The sequence below is a fragment of the Ammospiza nelsoni genome, chromosome 2 (assembly GCF_027579445.1).
Source record: "Ammospiza nelsoni isolate bAmmNel1 chromosome 2, bAmmNel1.pri, whole genome shotgun sequence".
Lineage (NCBI taxonomy): Eukaryota > Metazoa > Chordata > Aves > Passeriformes > Passerellidae > Ammospiza > Ammospiza nelsoni.
Window position 1 is genome coordinate 19,651,244 of NC_080634.1, and position 23,080 is coordinate 19,674,323.

General features: G+C 37.7%; 1 long non-coding RNA gene across 1 annotated transcript; it reads right to left on the reverse strand.

Moving 5' to 3' along the window:
• Window positions 1-7,418: 7,418 nt before the first annotated feature.
• LOC132070150 (uncharacterized) lies at window positions 7,419-12,822 on the reverse strand. The gene is made up of 3 exons (XR_009417891.1): window positions 12,717-12,822; window positions 12,481-12,622; window positions 7,419-8,986 (listed from the first exon to the last, which is right to left on the reverse strand). It is a non-coding gene; the product is annotated as an uncharacterized LOC132070150 (long non-coding RNA).
• Between the last annotated feature and the right edge of the window lie 10,258 nt (window positions 12,823-23,080).

A 23,080-nucleotide genomic window follows, 5' to 3' on the forward strand; every position in this document is an offset into this window, starting at 1 on the left:
TAGGGTCAGACATCTAACAGTCTGGCCTAGGGAGACTTATTATAGGAAATTTATGAGAGCAGATGTTGCTCCAAGCCTTGAAAGACTGTGTGTTGCGTTTGTTACACTGGAGTTAAGCAGCTACATCTTCTTGCAGCTGCATAAAGTAGCAATTATATTGTTCTAACTATGTGCTAAAAATGTACCACTGAAACTAAGCATGATTAAGGGATCTGAGGCCTTGGACAAGTCCTAGATTTTAATACACTAGGTGCATAGCAGGATCTTAGAAATAACCTTTTTTTTTTTTTTTTTTTGCAAAAAAAGTTTAGAAAATAGGTGTTTAATCACTGCTTTTAAACTCTTCTTTCTGAAAATAGTTGAGGCTGTTTTCCATCAACAATGTCAGATTTATTGTCTTAACCTAATACTTATAAAATAAATTACCAGCAAATGAAGAAGAATAAGAATAAACAAGAATTCTATAGATATGATTTATATCAAAAGACATTTATTTACAGAAAAAATGTGGCTTGTAGAATTATTATTAGTTTTTCAAAATTGACTGCACTTGTGATTTAAATTTTTAAAAGAATAAAATAATCATTTCAGTGGGTACAGAAGGCAAAGTCCCATGCATAAGACTCAATTAAAATAACACTCAAATCTAGGAAAAGCCTCATTCCAAAATAAGTCTTCAGACTCCTCTTGAAGCAAGTTTATAAAATGACATGTACATTAAATTCATGTTTTCTTTGTGTAAACCTACCTTACTTTTTGATTAAAAACAAGGTGGTAGCTAACAAAAGTCAGATGCTACTGGTTCATCAAGTGCAACTGCATTCTACTTCACCTTTGCTTCCATTTTCATCAGAAGCAGGTCCACTGATGTTAATGGGTTTAAAATGGTGGAGCTGAGCTATAAATACTTGTGTATTCATTATTTCCCATTTCAATCAGTACCATTTCAAACATCAGCTCGTTGTTATCATAAATCAGACTATGACACTGTCTTTATCTTGAACCACAAATTTTTCTCACTTTTTCTCTTCCTAGTCTCTCCTCGAGCTCCTGGAGGATGGACATGGTGAGGATATGAGAGACAGGCAGGTGGATACCCAGTTACTGGCCACAATATAGAACAAAGAAATACATATATATAAGTACACACAAAGCATTTTACTAGATCTGGTGAAAAAGATTAAACATTTTGCAAGTGCTTTGACTGACTTATCTTAAATATATCTGTCTGCTGATGGTTACTAAATAACATCATAAGCAGATATAGAGACGTCTAAGAGATGTGGTTGAACTAATGAGGGTGTTCACAGCTGCTGTGGAAATCTGACAGAAGCAGCTTGAACCTCCCAGTGCCAGGTCAGTCTCTTTGCTCATTCTGCCCTTGGACATGCAAAGTCCAAAAGGAAGAAGTAGAAACATGACTGGTTTTGCAGGGAAAGCAGTCAGTGGAGTGCAGGCTGTCTATTGGAGACAGAAACTGAAAACCCTGTTTGATCTGAGATACCTATGGCGTGCAATTTCCCAACATTTCTGTAGAGCGCAGAACTGCTTCAACTGCCCTGTTTAATTCCCTACCCAAAAGTGAGTGGGTAATTTCACACTTGCTCTTGGATATTAGGTTTATTATACAAAACTTTATTTTAGAGAACCGTTAGAAATTTCAGAAGAAAAGGGATTTGTAACAGGGCTAGTAGCAGGCCTTTATTATGAAGGTGATAGGAGTTACCATCTGAGAACAGCAGATTCTTTTTCTCAGCGTAATTGGCATTGATTATTTTCTGTCCATGTGCACTGCTGCTTATCAGTAGAGATGCCCCAGAAAGTTGGTTTTATGTGGTGTCTTTGTACAGTACTGAAACTTCTTTTGCCCTAAGAGAAAGTTGATTATCAACACAATGAAATCAGACTGGTTACAAAAGTTAATCATGGAGCTAGATGTCCGGTGTAGAAGTCAAGGAAAGTCAAGAATTATTAGTTCACAAAACAAGACAGGCAAACTTCTAGCTTAAAGAAAAAAACAAAACAAAACAAACGAACAAACAAAAACCCCCACCAAACAAACAAACCAAAAAAAAACCCCAAAAACCCAACCAAAAAAACACTCCGCCCCCCACCAAAAAACCCCAAACACAACAACAGAGAACCAAATCCAACACCAAAACTCACCTCAAATCCCCCAGAATTAAAGAAAAGAAAACTGGGAGCTCCTGAAGAGCAGGGTGCTGTCAGGGGATGAAAAGGGCCCAGCATGAGGAAGAGCAATTACTGCTCTTGTTTCTCTCTGGTGGCCACAGTGAGTTTTCAATCCAGTTTTGAGAAGGCTTAGCTGTGCCACTGAGTGTGTTGATGCAGCTACTGCCAACCAGGCCCAACAGATGATTAAAGGGATGAGGAAAGGAAGCAATGTCATGCTTTCCAAGGAAGGAAAGGATCAGGACAGATGTAACTTACTCCAATTCTTAACAACACATTCCTACAAATAGAAAGCAGTGCTGAAGCTATTACTGTCACCACTCAGGCATGCTGAGAAGTGTTAAAAGTAATAAGTTACCTATCTGAACACATAAAAATGAGGTAAAGCATGGTATAATGATTATCAGGCATTTCAGCTAGTTCTGAAACAGGAATAAAACATATTCTGCAAACTATCCATCAAAGGTATCCTACATTATTCAATGTGACAGATTAAATGGCTGATCTCAGCGCATGTGAAATTGCCAGATATCCACGAACTTAAGAAAACCCAGGCCAGTTTTCACAAAGAGTCTGGGCTTAATAGTAGTAAAAATTACTACCTTATTTTATTATGCCAAAATGCCAGAGTTTGCGTGGCTTAAAACATAAAAATGAGAGAAAGACTCTGTACAGAGAACCAGGCAAGGAATGGCAGATGACAGTGCAAGAGGTGTAACAAACTGAGGCAGTGATAAAGGGCTAAAAGAAACTCCCATGGCATCACAAAATATAAGCACTGTGGGGATGGCATACCTGGGGAGAATGATGCAGTAATTTTGAGAAGTTAATGTTTAAAGCATAGCCATTTGGGGTGAGTTTATAGCTATTCATCATTTATAGGACAACCAGAATAGTATTGAAGCAGGAATTAAAGACAGATTAGGATTGAATGATGCAGGGTGGGTAAAACTTGTGTTATGGTGAATGCTTGCTCAATTAAAAAAACCAATTAGTCTAATACAAAAAAGTGTCCTCAAGATGTCTTTGTGCTCTCCACAGCACCAAGTGCTGTATATAGACTCCACTTTTGTTTCCACATCGGGAGAAGAGGCCATCTATTGCAGAAAGGATACAGCTGGTGGGAAATTTAATTGGTAACATTTGGTATGATCTGCAAGAATTGGGCCAGATGATACTAATTTATGCTGCAATTCTATCATGCATGCTCCCTCTTAAAAATGAGTTTGTTTGCATACAGTCAAGTATTCAATTGAAGGAAAAACATAGAACAAAATGTAAATAAAAGTAACACAACAATGGTTCATCTTGACCAAAAGGACTGCAACCTAAACAGCTTCCTGTGATATCACCCCAAAACGGATTAATTCCAAGGTCTGATAATAGGTATAACACAGCCTTGGAGCCTTGCTCAGTGCCAAACTTTGTATCCCTTATGAGAAACAGTTGTGTGCTATAAGCACTCAGAGCTTTACTGACATTTAGCTTAATAGATTTATTTTGCTTTCAATCAACTCAGGAATGTTCTGCTCTTAAATTAACTGCTAATTCCTAATGCAAACCTGCTATCCATATATACTGCTATTACTCCTAGATTTGCAAGTTCTTCTTTTTCTCTACCAAAATTGCTGGAAATTGGTGCAGATTTCTTTTGTTCAATTAAAAAATTACATTAGGGTTTTTTTATACTCCTTGTGCTCTAAAAATCCCAATGCTACAACAAATCAATGAATATAACCTGCTAATACCATCTAAGCTTCACCTGATTTAACTTCTTATGCTTTGCCCTCTTGATTCTGGAAAATTCAATTCTAAGTATTTTCAAAAAATTACTTTTGTGGTATTTCTTCATAATTTTGGATATTGGCCTTTGGCTACCAAAATTTCCATTTCTGAAAGTTAATATGTATTAAATATACATATTAATACATATGTTATTAATACATATGTTAATATGTATTAAATGTCTTTCGCTCTCATATACTATATCAATACTTTTTTCTTTTTTTTTTTTACCTTTTTTTTTTTTAATTTGGAAAGGAGGGTAAAGAGAGAGATGAAAAGATAAACCTGCTATTTAAAGGGTTTTACATTTTTCTAAGTTGTTTATATTTGTGTAACTACTCGTAAGAAAATATTAATTGAAGTTATATATCAGATTTGTCAGTTGACTTTCACTGCATCACCAACCTTATGTTTTCAAGAACAAGTCAGCACTTTAAGACAGATGATCCACAAGTAATTAAGGCAAATGATATCCCAAGCTAGGGATTTAGAGTGCTCGGTCACCATATTAAGAGTATTATGGCTTTAAGACATTGAAAGTCCATCCATGTTACTTTTCCTGCCACAGCACAGCCTTTTGTCATGGTTTACAAGAACCATGATAAATTAATATTTTTGCACAAATGCTTTCAACCTGCAGTGGTAGTACAGCACAATAAAACACCAGTTTAAAAGATGTTTCTTTAAGCAGCAGGAGGTTTAGCATCAACCCTGTGTTCAATTTTGTAGCAATTTGTTACCACAGAACTGCTCTGGCATTTTAAAGAAATTCCTCACACAGATAATTTCTGGACCACTGTTTTTCACATCAATTTTAGCTGCATCCGTGGTTCACAAAATGGGTGATTTCCTTGAGATTGGGAAGAGGTACCTGCAAAATTTCATAGCAGCTAAGCTAGGCTGGAGGTATTTTTACCTTAAAAACATGCATGTTGAATGCCTTCACAATCTGAAATCAATCTCTGAGATATCTCCTTCTCCGTGTCACATTGCAGAATAAGTTTCCTTTTGAAAAAGCTCTGAAATTGTTAGAAGACATTCCACATGTGACTTGCACTTCTCTGCCTGGGGTGCATGGAGGAGATCTTAAATCACATTTCTGAAAAATGAATGAACATAACTCCATGCTAAAAAATCCCAGTTCACAGTTCTGGTTTAAGGGGATAGCTTTCAGGAGAGAGGCATCTCTTTAAAGCACCATTTTCAGGAGCAACATCCTGCTTGCAGTTTTTGTAGAAAAATGTGAGTGAAACTGGATGCTTTCACTGATTAACTGCTATAGGAAAAAAATAGTTTTCTATTAACAGCTTATTGGCTGGCAAGTCATATCATTTTCCTAGCACTTGGGTTAATGATAGGTTAATCTTGTTAAGACAAATCTGACACACCTCTTTTTCAGGAAATCAGAAAACCTAATCAGTTCACATGTGGCCACAAAATGCCTCTCTACTACTTGCTGCTCATATGACCAGGCATTATTTTATCAGGTTAAACCAATATTTCATGTAATCTTCAGCTGGAGTCAACAATGAGGAAAAGCAAACAAACAAACAAACCAGAATGCAAACAGTCATGCTCATACTCAATAAAGTTACACTGAAAGGAGGAAGAATGGGCTGGGAGGGGATAAATTTTTGCGTGATCAATGTGCATCCTAAAGCATGAAGACTGACAGCACCAAGACATTTTTATCCCAGCCAGTTTAACTAAAAGCATTACTCATGCTGTTCCTTATAATTTAGATTTGTATTAACATACAGCTTTATTTACTACTCTCTGACATTCTATTTGTTCTAGCACAACACGGAAATGTGGGGCAAGGTGAATTATAGAAGCTGTAACACCACATTTTTTTCCAATTGTATATACATTACCATTCTTATCCCTTTCCTTCAAGAATGAAATCTGTAGTAAGAGAGGCCTGGTCTCTATTCAAGGCAAAGATATTTTCTTAGTTCACACATATACCCTTCCCCTGTCTTTAATCTTTCAAGATGTGTGTGTGGGTGGAGTTTTCAGCCATGTGAAATAAAAGTGGTTCTATCTTTTTGATGCTTGAGGGAATGTGAGAACAATCTAATTGAAGAAAAGTTAATTTTTTGTTCTGAATAAAAAAAGGTAACAAAGTACAATGAGTAACAATCTCTAAAATGGAGCTATTCTAATATAAAATAGCTATAAAATTAGTTAAAAACTAATTAGTTAAAATTAGTTAAAAACAAATAGAATCAAACCTTCCCATAAACAATGTAACTGGTACCCTTGTCAAAAGCATGACCTGCAGAGGTTACTGACAAATCTAAGAAGCTTTAATCCTGAGTTGATCCAATCATTGTAATAAAATTACCATTACAGAAGATGAGCTCCATCATCATTTGTGAACTAAAAGATGAGTGGAAATATTTGTGGTTTAGCAAATGAATGCCCTTTTCCAAAGCACTTGCTAACACACCAAACATGTATTTCTGAATTTGGAATTTCACACAGCCTCTGTCAATGGGAGAAAAAAAAAAAAAATCCATATCTTGCTCTGAACTACCAACAGGTTTCAAAATGAAGATGTTAAAACATATAGCCAGTATCTATAATTACAAGAAAACTTTTCACTGAGAAATGAGATACGGTAAAATTTAATCACCATGTTTACAATTTTAAGATCAGTATACAGGGTAAAGGTCCTAGGAGAGAAAATTTTAAATAGACACCCAATTCTGTATGCTTGAGCATTAACATATTACCATGTTAATGCTTACCTGAACAACCACTATGATAAAAACAGCTAGAGCTAACCTTACGTTTGTGTTTAGACGTGCAGCAAATGTGAAACAATAGAAAGTTACATGAAAATAGGCATGTAACAACAGCAAAAGCAGCACACACCTATTTCTGGGGGACTTGGAGATTGTTCCAGGGAAGTTAGTATCCATTGAAGTGCTAAGGAATGTCATAATTTATGCATTAAAACCTAACCAAACCAGCTCAACATTAAATGTATTAATTCTTCCTATAAAGTCAAATACCACTTAACGAGTACAGAAGTTCCTGCAACTGTGCCATAGGCTGCCCTTTGTTTGATCTGATTGTTTGGTCTTCCCTATGTGGTATTTAACAGAACAGATTTTTTTTTAAATTTTTATTTTTATTTGACTGTGCTTTCTCTTCCATGTGCCTCTGTCTGTCAAATGATAAAAGGAAAAACTTGTGTTTCAGTGACACTCTAGCCTGTGCACACAAATGATCCCTTGGGAAAAATCAGTGGTTCTTTAATTATTAAAACTACCTCAGAATTTGAAATGAGGTTTCTCATGTTCTTGGAAAAGAAAGCACAAAAGCAATTACTGTACACACTCCAAAAGCATTTTCAACCCAGGGTTTGTTTTAGTTGTTTTTATTTTATTTTAAAAGAATCCTTAAAAAAATACTGAGAAAAATTCCTTCTTCAAGAAACTCACTGTTCAATGAAACTAAAACAGGCAAGAACCAGTACGTGGGGCCATCTTACATCATCCCTGCTTTGTGACAAATGCCTTTTGGAGGCTTGTCTTGCTGTGATCTCCCGGTGTTTAGTGCACAGAGCTTTAGTGACTGCTACCACGGTGGCCCAGCAGCTCAAGAGCTGCACAAACCCAGCTCAGCAGAGCCCAGGAGGCAGCCCTGGGGGGACACCTGTGTGGCTCTCACCTGCACACCTCTCTCACAAGGTGTGTGCCAGCCACCAAGCAGGGCTCACAAACAAAGAACAAATATTTTCCTTCAAGGTAGGTCTGGCAAATCACTTTTGACAGTATTTGCACAATCTTCAGTGTTTCTGAAAGCACATTTGAACCCGCTTGGTTACAAAAGAAACACTTTGCAGAGCTAAAGGTAAGGTGGAGAATGAGAGACTGCAATACTGCATCTCAGGAGTGTGGGATGATCCTCATGGTTCCAGAAGGAAAGACAATATGCTTATCATCCAGGTGATCTCGTTTTCTTTGAAGATGCAAAGTCTTTATCCTGACTACTGCACCTTTTAGAACCCACTTTTTGCACGTGGCCCTTTTCCCCCTACAATTCTCTGGGCAGAGAAATGACAGAACAGATCCCTCAAGTAAAATTAGTTTTGTGCCTGCTTTTGTGAGCATTCACATGCCCCTCAGAGAAGGGAAGAGGCCAGCTATGCTGAGACCTCCACCACTGCTGCTTGGTTAGACTGCTTAAGAATTATCCTTGTTTGATTTTACAGACTAATTCGTGAATAAGTGTAAAATTTGACCTTTTCTAGTTCCCTGCTAACACTAAATTGGTTTCCAATGAGGTACACTATCCCTGTGAGACACAGCATGACTTTTCTGGGGACAAGTTTCTATTTTGCACTATGTTAAGCCAAAAGCTGACTGTGTTCATGGAGTATTTTCATTTTTATTCTAGCACTGTTTCATAAGTACTTGTTAGAAAGCATGAAACCAAACAAAGAAACACATTTGTTCCTGGAGCTCTGCTGCCTGCAGAACGAAGAGCAAGCTGTTTGTGGTCCTAATGAAAAGCCCGCTAGGAAAAAGGTGCGTGAAATTTTGGCACTTCATTAGATATGCCTGTCATTAAATGGTAAAGGCTTACTGAATGACTGTTCAAAAGGTTAGCTACTGACATTTTAAGTTAATGCTCAGATTCAGCATGCCCCCTGATGTAGCAGCACAAAGAAACAACTACAGAAATAAGCTGCAAAGCCCCCTTTCCAAATGCATAACTACCCTTACAAGCAGGTGGAAAAAAAAGGTCACTTCAGCTGTGAACACCTAAGGAGGTCTCAGAGATCATTCAGCCTGCTCTGGTAATATCAAATCACCTCTCCCTACTCTATGCAGGGCAAACACACAAACTGCAGGTGTACAATTTCCTGGGTGTTACCACCTGAACTGTGTATTTTCTGTTTTTAGGAAACTTACAAAATGAAAATATGAAATGTCCCTTCATTTTTTCTTCTTAAAGGTCTTGAGGTGAGGTGTTAAGTAGATTCTCCAGAAGACTGCAGGATGAACAGAATGAAAATTTATCAAATAAAACTACTTTGAAAAACAGGAATAGAAATATGTTTTAATATGAGCAGTTTGCATGCTAAATTTTCATAGATCATGGTAGTTTAACACTAAATTATATCTCACTTTGGGATTCCTAAGAGCTATTTTGCATACATTTTCAACACATAAAAACCACGTTATGTGCAGAAATTTTTTCCATAATATTCTTTGCACAAAGAATACTGGCTTTGTAAGAGTGGTCACTCAGCATAAAATTATATTTGGAGTTTCTTGATGGAATAAATGCATATATAAATTTTGTACGTGTGAGGCCAAAATCCTACAGGTAAATTTGTGATCTGGTTCAGCCCAAGGGCCCTTCTCACCATCTAGTCTGCTCCCAGAAATGCTAAAAAAAATTCTAAAAGGAGAAGAGGAACAAGGCAAGCCATATGTAATACTGCTGGAACAGCTTTCAGCTACTTTCAGCTGAAATTTTTTACATAAAATTTCTGTTCCTTTTTTAGAAAATAGCTAAACTATGTTTATACATAAAAACCCCACCAATTCTCAAATATATGAATGCATTTATACTTCCTTTCTGGGAAAAAAATTAGTACCACTTAAAGCACCTGTAACAATGCCTATTTTTTATTTTCTTTTGTCTTTCCTAAAAATAAAGGTTAGCATTGCCTTTTGGAAAGTATATATTATGCATTACTTTTCTGCATTGTGCTATCACTACATTTTTGGAATTAATTTACTATTCTTTGGTAAGTGACCTAATTTCAAGAAGCATGCAATAAAGAGCTTAACCCCTCTTCATTTGGAAATCCTCAAAAGATTTTGTAGTTTGAGAGAGAATTTGGAAAAAGGAACTCTGGTGAAAGCAATGGTGTTTTACTTGAAAAGACTATGGTATAAAGAGGTAGTATAAAGCCACCTTGATAAAATGCACACATTTGTCAAAATTCCTTTGGATCCATGCACAACTGAAGTGGTATTCGTTTGTACAGTGAAAAAAACATTTATCTTAACTGCAAGGTATTACCACTAAGATAAAGGCAAATTCAGAGGATGGAGTTATATTTAGATTTTTCAAGAGCAATTGGCAAGGGATTTCAATCAAAGAAGGTACAATAGAATATGGAATAAAAAAGCTGTCCTAAAGGAATAAAAGAAAACCTTCATAGCAGGAAGCTTTCAGTTCAGCAGAGGTGGCTCCAATGCCTCTACCCTTTCTACCCTCTGGAGAGGGAGTTCTGGGAGCTAGAGACTGCCCTCAGACTGAAAAGCCAATAGTTTATATAGTTTAGATAAATGTGAGATGTTCTAAGGGAAAAAAAAGTCAGTAAGGCAGTAACACAAGTGAATCAAATTGAATTTTAAAGTAAAGTTTCAGCATTTCTGTGGTAGCTAATGCATGGTGACTCATGAAACCTTTATTTGCCTCATTTATGGACCATCAGTGCATTCCTATATTCTACATTCTCTAAACTCTTAAGTTTACCAAATCCTTGTCTCATAATTCTTCTGGGAGAGAAAACAACTTGGCATAAATGAATCAGGATTAACTAAGAACTGAAAACATTGAGCTAAATAGAACATAGAGATTATACTACCAGGAAATTCAATACCAAGATATAGAAGATATGCACAACAAAAGCAAAGATACTCAATGCTGGAATAGAGAAGCTTCAGGAAAAAAAAAAAAGAAAACTAGATGAAGACAAGAGTAATCCCATTGGTTAACTTGGTGAGAAGCAACATTCCTAAAGGAAATTTTAGGGAAATAATGCTAAGAAGACATGTGCATTTGGCCAACTAAAGGAGAAATTCTGAAATCATTTTACTTGTAACTTAATTTATTGGTAATTTCTGATCTCTGTATCAACTATATAGGAAGATGTAATTTGTTCTAGAGAAGAAAGAAATATAAGTAGGAACTGTGGTGTTTGATAATGAGGAACTTGTTTGTAAATCCCTTAAGTAGAGCAGAAAAATTATGAAATATACAGATGAGCTGAAGGAATAAAAGAGAAGAGTATGACCATCCTTGCAAAGAGCAACATGAGAGTTGGAGTCAATGTGCTTTCCTGTAGCTGGAGTGATTTCAGCTTTTCTATTAAAAACAGATTCGAAGATAATCCACACAACTACTGACCATCCTTATGTGAGCATGTTTCTGGCTGGCAACTTTTGCAAGACTTGAGATGTGACCAAGCATCTGATTCTTATATAAACTGTGGTCAGAAATCCTTAATCAACCAAACAGATATTGCCCAGAGTGCAGTGGTGAAATCCTAAACAGAACTAACTTCCCTGAACGAAGTGACTTTAATGGAAAATCTGATGAAGCAACAGCAACTGCATATCTAATCCATAAGGAAAATTTCAACTGTTAAGACAGCAATTAGACATCAAATATATTTAAGGAAAGTCTTATGATCTCTTTTTCTCTCAAGAAAAGACAGATTCAGAAATCAGGATTAAAAGAATGCTATTATGCATCACAAAATGATAATTTGACCAAGCAGTAATTTTCTGTTCCCTAAATATGGCAGAAACAAGCAGATGTCCTAGCTCACACTATCAGTAGTTTGTTTCTGAGAACAAGAACATTGTCATCTGAAGAAGCACTAAACTGTACGGTTTTGTGACACAAATTCCTGTGAATAGCAAACATTTGCCCCTTGATCTAATGCAACAGTTCTTAATGCAAGATTTCTCCTTGGAAACCATATGCTGGGCTTAGGTTCAACATCCTAAATGACATACTTGAGTTTGAGCTACTTTTGACCACTCCTTCCAGGGACTAAGGAAAACAATTCCTTAACAGCATTTAGGAGACAACTTGGCTGTAAACTACTAATATATCCTCTTCCTTAAACAACCTGAATTCCTTAAACGTTGTGCTACTTTAAAGCAAACACTGATTTCTGTATTTCAGGTTTAGGAAAAAGAAGATCTATATCCTTCAAACTTGTCAACATCTGTTTCATTCCCAGCAAACTTGGTGTTTGGCAATAATGTATAATTATTTCACAAGTTATAAGCATCTGCACTGTAGTTAGATAAGAGGTTACAGGAGCTGATTGCAGACTCCTAATGCCCATGTGAAAAACCCTGAGTTAAGGCAAACTTAAAAAAATTAATATATTAAATGTAGCATCATTGTTTTAATGTTTGTACAGTGAGAACATTTTTTGTGGAAAACAGATGGATTTAGAGATTTTTTGCATTTTTTTTTTTACAAAACATGTGTTCAAACAAATAATCTTTAACTAGATGATGGCACCCCATAGCTGCCATAGGACAAGTACCTGTGGCCCGCAATCTCTTTAACCACTCTGTTTTTTAGTCTTTTCTTCCCAGGAGATAGGGAGGGAAGGGAGCCCAGAAAACAAACAAAAAATATCCACTGCTCAGTTCTCAAATCCAGACTGAGTTCAGCAGAACTTTTCAAAGACAAAAGCTGGATAATCTTCAAGTAACAGCTCACCTGTGACTGCAGATTTTCCAGTTGCTTTTGACGTCTCTCAATTGATTCTTTTAAGATGCCTTTTTTTTTGGTCATTTGTCAAATGTAGTAGTTTCTTCAAAGTCCTGAGAGGAAACAGGGTAAGCACCCTGGTCTGTCACACCTACAGGAGAGAGCCAATCAATACATGAGAAAGAAGCAGCAAGAGAAGAGTATCATGTGCTATCAACATCTTGCAACACCTGGCAAGAAGTTACCTTTAATGATTTAAACCACAGCACTGTTCTCACACCGTGTTCTCCAGAGTGACTGGAAGAAAGGCTTTGTTTTGTACAATAGATCCTTCTCTGAATGCACTTTGTATCATTCCTGTTAACATCAAATGATAAAATAGGCATTTTTAATTTTAGCTGTCAGCTCTAGGAAACATACACTTCTCAGATGCATGCACAGTACCACTGCTTACTGTATCTGCAAGAAAGGCTAGGTGTTAATTGCAATGCAGGCAGGTAAAAGCCACTTTTTTTGTAAAGATAGTGCTAAAATTATACAACCAGAATAGAGTACTGATGTGAAGAGACTGGCTGAGCATCACAGAGACAACAGCTTTCTCTTGTCACTTAGCTTCTTTTAGTAGAGCTACCAGAAGCAAGGTTTCCTTTGAAATTTTGTTTGCAAAGTTAATTTTCAGACTAGAACTACACCATACATTCAGGTCTCCAACATGACCTGGTTTTCAGTCACATATCCATTTATCCTCACCAGGATGAGGCCCTGAGATCTGAAACTATGAACATGAGAGAAAAAACTGGGTGACTCAAATGGTTAAGGTCACTGTTAGGCTGGATCCAACAGGAACCATAAATACTTGTTATATATTTGCAGAGATGGAACAGAACCACTCCCAATTATTAGGTCATGAGAATGAACTTATCTGAGGGAATTTGCCATCAGCTGTTCCTAGTCAAAAGATGCTATGTATTTTATTCCCAATAGCTACATTTAGACATGTATATGCAATAACAGAGCAACTCATAAACACAAAAGGCCATTCAACATTTAGTTTCTACACATACTTTACTGAATCTAATTTATTATTGCGGCAATATGGAAGGTAGATAGTAGAGAAACAACAACATCAAAAGGACTCAAGTGATGAATTGAAAGATTAGTTTCCTCCAAAACCATGGGGATTTTTTGCACAAGTCCTTAGAACCTCTACCTTCTACACTAAAGGAGTATGTTTGAACTCTCCATGGAAGGCACAAATCAGGAGAGAACCAGAGAGAGAAAATTAAAGCAGTTACAAATTGTTGCAATGGTGTAAAGCCGTTGTAAATTATTGTAATACAAAATAATCTAATGTCTAACCGTGTGCCCCATTTTTTCCTTTCTTCTGAATAATATGCTTAACTGCATTCTTCACGACTAACCATTTATTGGCCCTTGTATTAATTTAACACATCAAGATGAATGTAAGCAAACAGCTCTTCTTAAAAACAAAAGCAAACCTTCAGTGTAGCCCATCACAGAGGAGCCTGCTTTTCATATTCCCTGACCTACTGCCACATCCCAGAATGGGTAACACTCGGGGTAGATGAAGTGCCGTGACTTGAAGGGTGAGAGATGATGGCCCATCCTGGAGTAGGAATGACTGAAACGTGCTGTCAGCTTCTCATTAAAAAGTCAGGAACTAGGACCATAAACCCTTCAAGGAGAGAAAATATGGCACCATAGAAATGACATGACGCATAAAAAACCAACTGAAGTAGTTCCAAAGTGTTTCCAAGAGTAATATCCCAAACGGGAATCACAATACTAATGAAGACGACATATGTGGGGGAAGGGGACAAAGATTATGAGATTGGGACACCCTGGGACGAAGCAGTCAATCATATGTAACTGACACCCTCTGTTCCAGAAAGTTCCCTGTTCCCCACCTTTCCATTGGCTCTCTCCCTAAAGAACACCCTCTCCCTGTTTCCTTATTGGGTTCGGGGCTCCGCACCCCGGCTTCGGTACCTTTCAGCTGCGGTGTGCCCCGCTCTCCTTTCCCGCCTGCGCCCTCAGACTCCCCGACATGAAGCGTGTTGGAACAACGCGGGAGTCTCCGCGCCCTGCCTTGTACCCGGTCGCGCCGACATTTCGTCATCCGGGGCCGTGTGTGATGGCGGCGGGACGCGCCGAGGAGGGGTCCGCCCGTACCCCCCCAGGTTCGGGGCTCCCGGCAGCAGCCAGGACCCCGAAAACCCGCAGACATACATGATTTTGTAGCTGGTGCAGGGTAGCCCTGGTACCCAGCACATAGTGTATTGCCGTGCTAGCAGCAGTATTGAGTTTGCAAGGCCTCAGGACAGCAGCTTTCCAAGTTTACTTTGTCTAAGCCTTACTTGAGCTGCCTGCAATTTCTCAGCTTAACTAGAATAGAAATTTTTGAAACCATGTGGTTATGCTTAATTTCCTTTATCTTTTCTTACCTTTTTATGGTCCAATAGTTTTATCCAGATACTGTCTGTAAAAGACATGGCATGAGAGCACCTTGGAAAGTGGAGCACAGGAGATGGTGTAGAGAAGTGCATGCGTGGGATGGACAGAGGCGGGTTGGTTTCGCACCTGCACTATCTACAAGTCACCAATGGTCAGCTGGAGAAATGCAGACTGGGAGCTAAGCAACACCTGCAGAGGTACAAAGAGAATGGAGAAAAAACTTGCAGTTTGTGTGAAATAGACCGTGGAAGGGAAATGCAGCGGCACCATGAACTCAGTAAAGAGCAAGCAGGGTGCATGACACGTTAGAACGCAGAAATATTACTCAAAAGACTCCCAACATGAGACAGGAGGAATGAAAAAGATCATACTCTTCATGGCCAAATATCTGAGCTGCATGATCCCCTCTTATTTCTGAAAGCTTCGTCACCTAAGGGGCACAGGAAGGCTGTGCATAATACCAGAAGTAGCAGATACTAAGAAGCATGAAATATAGCAGCTCTGTGGTAGTATACTTTTACTTTCAAAGTACTTATTTTTTCCATGATGACTTCAGTGGGCTAATAAACACTATTTACTTATATAGTTTATTTTCCCATTTGGATTTAATTTAAATTCTTGGCATTACACATAGCATGCTTTTTCTTCTGCCCTTAATAAAAATTTGAGCATAATGATATGTAGGTATGATTTTGCTTACAGAGGCCATTGTATGTATAATTAATATGTGTTATTCAAAATAATAATAATTTTTTTCTATCACCCACCCAAATTTAAAGCCAAAATTGCTCAACCATGTGATTTATTTTTCCTGGTAGAATTTTTTAAGGTTCATTGGTATCTAGCAGTAGTTTAAATGCTTACATTCTTTTTGTTCTTACTTGGTCAAAACTGAATTAAATCTGTTGTTGTATAGAGTGGTTTTGCGTGATTTAAATAGTAATAAAGAAAGAAAAATATTTTCTAAATGTTGCTTCCTATGTGAGAGAAATCAATATTTTTCTAATTAGCAGTCCAACATCTTAAAGCTATTTGAGAAATGCCGTACCAGTAAGTCTGCTGTCATATTGCAATTCACACTGCTGGCTTTCATTTCCACTCCGCTGAATTCCCACACTCTCAGTGTCACAGAAGTCACAGAAATGCACAAAGGATTGTGCTACTGTTGTGGAAGCAGCAGCTTGATGGCTTCAGCTCCAGCTAACTTCCTGTTCCACTGGTTTTGCTTCAGAAGGTGATCAATTGCATTTGAATTCAAGTACCCTGGCAAAATCAGACAGATACTAAATTTTAGGACTTGTAGTTCATTATTCAAGTCATTGTGTTTTTCTGAATCTGAAAATGAGGACTTTGCATGCTAGTTTGAGATTGAGCAGTGTGAGGTTCTGATCTAAGGCAAATTTTGGTGAGTCCTGTTCATTTAATGTTTATCAATAGCTTTTCTGTGTTACAACAGAGACTTTCTGCTACTGACACAGGCTGAGCATTTAAGTGCAAGTACAAGTCAAATATTCAGTTCTTCTGCAACAATTTTTCAATCTTTGGTGTATGAAAATACATGTATTTCACGGACAAAGAACATAATTTTATGTTTTTGACTCTACACTGAACAGAGGAACGTATATAATATAGAGACATTTAAAATTTCATATGCTGTCGCAGACATCTTTTGTGAAAAATCCTTTCTTGGGATTTTTCTCTCTTCTAAGAAGCTGTGGCCTCAGCAACAAGATGTAAACAATGGTTATCTGCTGCTGTGGAATGCAAAAGGGGTACCTGTGATTGGCGCATCTTGGATGTTTACAATTAATGGCCAATCAAGGACTGAGCTCTCTCGGACAGAGTTGGAGAGAGCTCCTTTGTTATCATTCTTCTCTATTCTATTCTTAGCTAGCCATCTGAGAACTTTTCCTTCTATTTCTTTTTAGTATAGTTATAATGTTATATATATATCATAAAATAATAAATCAAGCCTTCTGATCATGGAATCAACATTCTCATCTCTCTCTCATCCTGAAAACCCCTGTGACCACGGTCACAATACACCATCTTTGTCTTTTTCCTTCTTAACTGTAAAGACCATTTAAATGTCATGTTCTTCACTCTTACTTTTATTACAGTAGTCTTCTTCATGAGAACAAACAAGAAAATACTGTATTTCAGAAGCATTGAGGGGAAAGAATACCCACCCTATTACAGAAGGTTCTCCTTGAAGACACCTCTTATTAAACTTTTGACTTGAAACATTTGTCTCCTCACTTTTTCAGAATGATTTGTGCTGTACTTGTTTAACCGTGTTATGATAAACTGAGACATAGGAATAGTTCTCTATTATAAAGTTAGTAGGTCAAGCTGACTATCTGTAAAATAAACACTTCCATGGGAAGGCTGGAAGCTGTGAGAAAAGAAATTAAACCTGAACTAAGCTGGCAAGGCCTCTGCTCACAGTGTGTTGCTGATATGAAGAGCCCTGCCTTGCATGCCTCTGGTACACAAGGAAAAGTGAGACGACTTTAAAGGGAGCACACTTCTGTAAGATGATTCTCGTAAGAAGAGTTTAGAATGAGGATTAATGTTAGATTTAGATGGGTAGACTTAGATTAAAAATTTTGCCTCCATTCTTTTCTTGAAGTAAAGAGTCCTGGTATACAGTGATGCTCTGAACTGCTGCAGTCCTTTGTGTATCTTCAGAAGTGACCAAACAAAAACTGACAAAAATGAAATCAGCAAATCAGCCTTTACAAAATATTAACACAATTTTTAGGCGGAAATGAAAAAATGAAAGAAGAGGACATTAGGAAATAAAACATATGTGGAAGAATCAAATGAGAGAACGGCAGTCTATTCTTGAGGTGCTGGAAAGAGCAGAAGCAAGGTGCTTTATTTTTATGACTTTTTAGGGGTTCTACCTAAAGAAATTCTAACTCTGTTTCACTTTTTATAGTTCCAATTACATTGGCTCACCACTATGAGCAACAATGGGGACTTCTGCTGCCTGGCTTCATTAATATTGAGTTGCCTCTGAGGCTTTCACAGACCATTTGTCGCTTAAAAACTAAACATGTTCCAGAATGAAGCTACCCTCTTTGCATTCAAAAAAACCCCAAACCAAACCCAAAAACCTGCCAGTTATCCTCTGCATGAGCAACATGTCTGAGTAGTTTTCAGAGTTTGTGGTTGAAGAATGTACATATTTTATCCAAATTTTATCCATATCAAGAAGCACGCCTGGACAAGTGGCTAACTGAAGCAAGTAGCTGCCAGGACACAGGCCTGTGTGACATTGTGCTGCCCTGCAAGAGCTTTCTTCCAGAGGCCAAAGAGGCATCTTTTTTTTCAATTAACTACCTACTTAAGGGTTGCAGCAAGATTGATTATCTCATTTCTGCTAAGTCCTCTGAAAGTCCTTAAATGCACAGGAAGTGTCACTTCATCATCAGACTCCACTAGGTAAGTTGTGATCTCCTGCATATCTATAATTTGAAGACATGCTTTAAGTGCCTAGTGCAAAATAGAAGTGGAGATGTATAGATAGTAGAGCACTTTCCAGAGGTGTGTTGTTATTTCTTTTCAGAATGAAAGACATTCCCACCTGTCTAAACCCCAAGACACAAATGTAAGCAAAAGAAGATTCTTTAGCATTAATTTGTAAAATACATTTCCTAAAAAATCTCCAATGCCATGGGAGCTTTCAAACTACATTTTAACTAAATAATTTTTCTTGAAGCTAAATATATTCCAGTCTCCTATGATGAAAAACAGAGGCAGACCAGGCAAGGTTTCTGAATGCAGATGCATTTAAATTCTGGGAAAACTTTACTGAGGCACTCAAAACAAATTTTTGAGGAGTTCTCATCAATTTAATGGGCGTGTCAGTATAAAAACAATTAATAATAATGGAGTACTAAATTATGTAAATGCTTAATATATTTAATTTTAGGGCTTAAAACCTACATATTTTAACTCCAGAATATTTATAAACCTATCCATGGGCACTTAGGTTTGGACAATAAATTGTTTAGAATCTCAAGGTCACAGGAAACAATGGGAGATTTACTGTAAAAAAATACAGAGCCGAGTAAACTTCCAGAAAGTATTTCTCATCCTTTCATTGTCTCCAACAGAATGTGTCTCAGAAGAATGAGACAATTTTGTTTTGGTGAAGCATGTGGAGCACACAGTACAGGAAGTGTTGATAAGTGTACATGGCATACACAAGTATAATTTGTTTTCTTACTCTAGGTTTGAGGTTCATTGAGAACTGCTGAAAATTCTGCCCTGGTCCCACGTGAATAGACTGGCCCTGGTCTCAGGTGAATAGACTTGAGTGCCAAGTTACCTGGGTGTCCAGACAGTTCTGCCAGTTTGTATTCTGCACAAAAAGTCCACAGCTTTGCTGCATAGCATGATAGATAAAGACAGGCACAAAAAATTAATGACAGCACACCCTGTGTGACTGTTTGCCCTGCAGTTACCACCCTTGCTCCTTGTGACAGCAGAACTGGTAGTTAGTTCATGGCCCCAGTTCAGCCCCTCTCCTCTTAAAATATCCTTGGGTGCTGCACATCTAACCAGGTTAGCTATGGGCCCCTGTGCATCTTTTGAAGCAGGGACTTCTGCTTGATTTTATCCTTTACCAAAGCCCAATTGCGTTTCAGGTGATTCATACAACTCAGTAACTGTCACCAGTATTCTAAATCTCATAAGCAGTAAGCAAACAAGCCATAATGCTGCACCCAGAGGTATTGGCAGCCTCAAAAGACAAGTAGCAATTCTCCTCCCCACATGACTGTCCCTGCGATCCCAGCATGTGCTCAGCTGATGTCTGGGCTCTCAGACACAGGTCAGAGCTGTGGGGAAGTCACCAGAAGTGGGTTCTGATGCACTAGGATGAAGTAAGCAGGTATCCCACTTGAGCTTTTATGATTTATACACTGGAGTACTGGAAATATTTCATTCCTTCACCCCGTTTTTTCCCAGCTGCTGTTGAGGCCGTGGCAATGACTTTTTTTTTTTCTTCTTCTTTTTTTGTTTTTTCCCTCCAGAGTCAAACAAACAGATGAAAATGGACAAGAGGAAAAAGGTAGTCAGCCAGAGAAACAGACTGGGGCTGTGTTTAGTTAGTGGAATCAGAAATAGGGAGACTTAAGCCTATTAGTATATTTTTAGAGACTACTTGTGTAATAATAGCAGTTGAGATCTTTTATCTACACAAATCTGTGAAACAACCACATCAGTGATACTTCAGGAAGGAACTGGGCGAAAAGCTTTTTATAGAGGTTTTGGGGAGTTCTGTCACCTCTGATCTATTAGATACTACTTTTAAGTATTGCAACAACACCTCTGTGCCCAAGGTGGAAGAGGGAGGGAAAAGGGAAACCTAAGCTGAAATAGAAAACAGCAACTCTTCCAAGGAAGCCAAAAGCTCCTCCCCAAAAGAACGCTCTTGATGGTACGGAAGGATGAGGAAAATAGATTTCTTAAGAAGTAGAGCTGGGTGATGAAAAAGGCCCAAACTATGAGAAAAATATTATCTGAAACAGAACAAATTTTCTTTTTAAGAGTAACAAACTCATGCTTTTATTGAAAAAAATCACAACTTTAAAACCAGCTTATTATATGAGTCACCAGTATAGACATGAGGACTTAAGACCCTAAACAAAACATAGTAGCATGTTTTATTTATAAGAAAGCTGTACTAAGATTGTTCATTGCTTTTGCTCCTGAATTGTTATGAGAAAGCTCAGGATTTAAATCATACTGCATAAATTTGTAATACACACTGGAATTAAGAAATACTACAAAAGCCAGATTGCCACCTTTAAAACATGGCTTTTGCTCGGACAGACCAAGGGTTTTGGATAATTTACAAGCATACATAGGCAGATTTTATTTAAAATTTACATATTTCTCTATTTGCTTTTCCTTTTTCTTTCTTTGCTATTGTAACAGAAATGGCTTGATTTCACTGATACCAAAGCATCATATGGACAGGGAGGATGTGCTTTCTCTCATTCTTGCCTTTACTTTCTCCTGTCTTGATTGAGGGTACAAGTGGGCTGCCCTTTAGGGTGACTCAGCTTCAACATCACCTGGCAGCCAGCTGCCCATTTTGGTTTGTACTTGCTTATCCTGGTCCTTCTGTTTCTTAAATTAAAGACAGCTTAGGTCAAAAATAAACTGGCTGACCAGACAATGACCCTTCTTAGATCCCAGTTTAGCTTTTGAATTGCTAATATCCTTCTACACCAAATATGCCTCTTATGAGGTGTTTGGGCATTTACTGGTCTTTGCTCCTACATATATTCCCAGACAAGGTGACAGCTGCACAGCAAGTACACCAGTTATCTGTTTACTACTTATGCTCAGCATGCAAAAATTATCCAGAAATTGCCATGGGTACTATTTTTGACTTAGACCCTCTCCCTGTGTTTCCCTTCTACTTTACCAAGTATATTTAATGAATTAGCAATGACATCCAGAGAGAAAAAACCAAACAACATGAAACACAAGAACCTAAGAAACCCTGCTGATCTGGGCCAGTGGTCAGACTTGTTTGTGGCTGTGCCCTCCCAGTGTTCCATCTGCACGCACTGCGAGGATGACTCTGAGGGGCTTCATTGCCAGTAAAAGTTTGTGTATCAGGAGTTGCTCACAGTACATCCAAAAGCACACCCACCGTATTTATTACAGGAGCTCCAAACCCAAGGAAAACCAGCTGGAACTCAAAGCACTCAGAGCAGTGATTGAAACAAAAACATGAAAATGTATAGCAGATGACAGAAAGGAAGAGCTTTTGGAGCCTGAGGAAGTAACAAAGACATTTCCTGTGGTTTTACCCAGCAAAAACCCCGACTTGAAACAGCATAATCAGGAGCAATAACTTTGTAGGCAGGATGACTTGGAAGAAAGCAAGAACCAGTTAGTTCTTTTTTAGCTCTCCTACAAATGATTTTATCCTGGCATAAGTTTAGTTATCCCAAATTTCAGATATTACAAATGTTGGTAAATGTCTTATCACCAAATAAAAATTGCTGTTTCCTGGAAAGCACATGTAAGTTTTTAAGCAAGGTCTAATGATTAAAAAACTCTCAAATATAAACCTTGCTAAGATTGTGGTTTATTTTTGGGTTGTAATTTTTCATGCATTCTGATCCCACTGATGTTGTTACAATTTAAATATCTGCCCAAACTATTTTCTACATTTATTCCATATATTTGATAGCACTTATTTGACTTACATAATTTTCTAGATTGTGAAAAATGAACAGGCTGTTACTTATAATTTTTAAAAATGCTTTACATATTTCCTGTTTAATAGCAATTGCCAAGCTGTGTTTGGAAAGAATTTGTTCATTGACATTGAGTAGCTGTCATTGTGTGAGAGAAAATAATAACAAAAGCAAGAAATTACTAATTACTAATTAAAATTAGTAATCTACCCTTATTACTAAAATTACTAATCTACCCTTTCTGATAGCAAGAAAAAACAGAGGCTTCTGAATACTGGTAACTGATACAGAGAATATGAATCACCATAGAATTCCCACTGCAATCTTGATGAAAAATCCAAGCACTGGGCTGAAAGGGAAGATAAATAGAGTTTTCACAGATAAATGAGATAGCTTTGGATTTCAGTTGTTCCTGCAGAGAACACAAAGGCACAGCTCTACTGAGGAGGAGATAAAAGGGCTCAGCGTACCTACAGAATACTGGTGTCCTCATGTGGTATTCCCAAGGATATCCGAGATCTACTCTGAAGATGACCTGGCTGAGAAAGACAATCCAGGCTTTCTATTTCCTTCATGCTTTCCAAAAGAATACACTAAATGAACAAAAATATTCCTAACATTAGGAATTACGAGCCAAGCTCATAATCATAAAAATAATTTTTTTAACAGGATGTTGTGGAGAACAAAGTACAGGCTCCACCCAGAAACCAGTACAGGGATATACCAGTACTGGAATCAGCAGAATATTCCTCTCCAAACCCCCAGCTTTATAAACTACCAGCACCTTGCCTGTCCTGAGTGGCTTAGCTGCACTTGGGGGCTCCAGAACCCACTTTGACATAGTTTTAAATTAATCTCTCAGAGACAGAATAACAAATTGAACCAGAATGTGAGACTTTACC